The 2,500-nt window shown below is 53.8% G+C and overlaps 1 pseudogene; it reads right to left on the bottom strand.

Annotated features, from left to right (window-relative positions):
• Window positions 1–2,500, bottom strand: part of LOC143261285 (large subunit ribosomal RNA) — a 7,677-nt pseudogene that overhangs the window by 2,364 nt on the left and 2,813 nt on the right.

Here is a 2,500-nt window from a genome sequence, read left to right as displayed (position 1 = left end):
GAGGACCTCGCCATTGATGTTAACCTGGCGTGCATCATACCCGGTATCGATGTTCGAAACGCGGGGATGCCAAGTCCACCCTCCTTGCAACTGGCGTGGAAATACCCAAGTGGTACATCTTTGGGCAGACGCAACCACCTTCGAACGGCCAGCCGCGTCTGTTTATCTAATGCCTTCAAGATTTTAAGTGGGCATCTTGTCAAAACCAGCTGGTGATAAAAACGCGGAATGAGGAAACAGCGCAAGATCTTGAGGCGCTGTTGAGGCTTGAGTGGCGCCTTGGTGATATTGGCCAACTCTCTGTCTAGCTTGCCCCCAGGTTTTTCAATACCCATTGGCGAGATCTTAATGCCCAGATATCGGAAGCCCTCGGTAGGTCCCAGTTGTTTTATAGACCGACCGTTGACCTCAAATTTGCTGGCGGAGAGTATCTTGTACTTCTTTTCTTTACCAGCGATCTGGATGGACATAGCCAGACATTTATCGGAGTTGAATTCCAACCCGTACTTTCGTGCCTCTTCCTCAGCCGTTCGAAGCATGCCCTGCATTCCTGAAACGGAGGACGCGAACAAGATCAGGTCATCCGCATACGCCAGTATATTGACCCTTTGCTCCCTGATAACATAGCCGACCTCCTCGGGTAACACCCTTATCACCCGGTCCATGACGATCGAGAATAGCAGGGACGACAAGGGATCGCCCTGCCGCACACCCCTCGCTACCCGGATCGGATCCGATGTCTCTCCATGGACCTGAAGCACGGTTCGGCTATTATGGTACGTCGCTGTTATGTACCTCACAAAGAGCTCCGGGAGTCCCAATCCCCTTAGTGCCGATGTTATGGCATGGTGACTAACGCTGTCAAACGCCTTGGCCACATCTAAGGACACAACGTGAAGCTGCTTTAAGCAGCTCCGTGCGTCACGAAGGGCAGTTGACAGTACAAGAACGTTCTCAGCACAGCCATCGTGTACTCCTCGTTGCCGCTCATCGATGAGACCGGCTTTTGCCAATCTCACCGCCAAGATTTTATGCAGCTGACGAACGACGACTGAAGCCACACTTATAGGACGGAACTCGGATGGTGTTGAGCTTCCGTCCTTCTTAGGGATAAATACCGTCCTGCTGATGAGGAGCTCAGATGGAAATGCCCCTACCGCAAGGATGACATTATAAAATAAGGTTCTTAGAACTACTGGCACACTCCTCCATTGCCTGCTCGAGATGTTATCGAGACCCGATGCCGAGGAGAGCGGGATCTCATTGGCCTGGATCTCATGGCCACGAACCGGCTCAGCGATCCAATGCAGGTCCTCCCTTTCCTGAACTGGATGAAGGTGTTCAATGGGGACAGAAGGACTGGTGAGCATAGGTGTCCAGTACTCCACCATCTCGCCAACGGTTGGTGTTTGAGCCTGCACCGGGCCATCCAGTACAAGCCCGGCCGCGCGAGACATGTCCTTCCTCCAGAGTTCCTGCATGGCCGCATACTCCCTTCTCCTCAGTCTCCACCTCGGCACGGGCCCGGCAGGTGCAGCTTTAGGTGGCCGGAGCAGTGGTGTTCTCCGCTCCTTTACTTTCGCAGAAGGCGTCGGAAAGACTCGTTGAAGCCATCGACAACAAGCACTCGGTGTTATTGGTTCTCGATTAAGAACCGTTCTCGCAAGACTTACGAGTTCCTCCGCTTCATGGGATTTCACCCTTTCGGCCGGATCAATCAGCTTACGGATAGCGTCAATATATTGGCACTGATGTTGCTGTGCCGACGCAGAGTGCTCCTGAACAGGAGTAGGCGAATCCGCCTGTCGATGACTTGTGTCGTGATGTTGAGTGACACTGGAGGTTGAAGGTTGAGACTCAACGGCAGTTCCACGCTCGCGGCATACACCGATCTTCTGTGTAACAAGAGCTTTATACGTCAATTTCTTTCTGAGGCCCTTCAGTCGATCAAGACTGAATTTATTGTCGAAGACCGTCAGCAGATGTTCGTTCATAAATTTGACGTTGCCCTGCACACTCGCAAGCGCCTCAGCCGCCGCCACCATCTCAGTCTCCTCCTGAGTCCACCTAACCTTCTTTACCGCCACCTGCACTCGTTGGTTGGCCTCGTCCGGATGAGCTCTCCTCACATGGACCCCTAACCCGATGGAAGTGGGAAAGGATCGCGAACAATGGGGACACGGATGTAGTGCCCCCCGCGACGCAGGATGTTGTGCGTCGTTACTGGACTTGTTGGGTTTATTTCTCGAGGTCGTCGGACAAACATTCCGATCCACTGTGGCCGCTGTCGTAGGGTCGGCGATCCGAGTGGCCCGAGGGCCCGCCGACAATGGGTCACTTGACCCATAATCTATCTTTTGATTCTTCGGGCCTACGACAATAGAGCCATGGGGGTGGCAACCCCATGACCCATAACATGCCTCCCTCAAAGTGACTAGAGCCGCCGCCACATTAGCGCGAAGGCAGGCCATTTGGGTGGGCTGCACCCTTACAGCGGCTC

Source organism: Megalopta genalis, unplaced genomic scaffold (genome assembly GCF_051020955.1).
Source record: "Megalopta genalis isolate 19385.01 unplaced genomic scaffold, iyMegGena1_principal scaffold0046, whole genome shotgun sequence".
Lineage (NCBI taxonomy): Eukaryota > Metazoa > Arthropoda > Insecta > Hymenoptera > Halictidae > Megalopta > Megalopta genalis.
The sequence above is the reverse complement of the archived record's forward strand: the minus strand, read 5'-3'. Positions and strand labels throughout refer to the sequence as shown.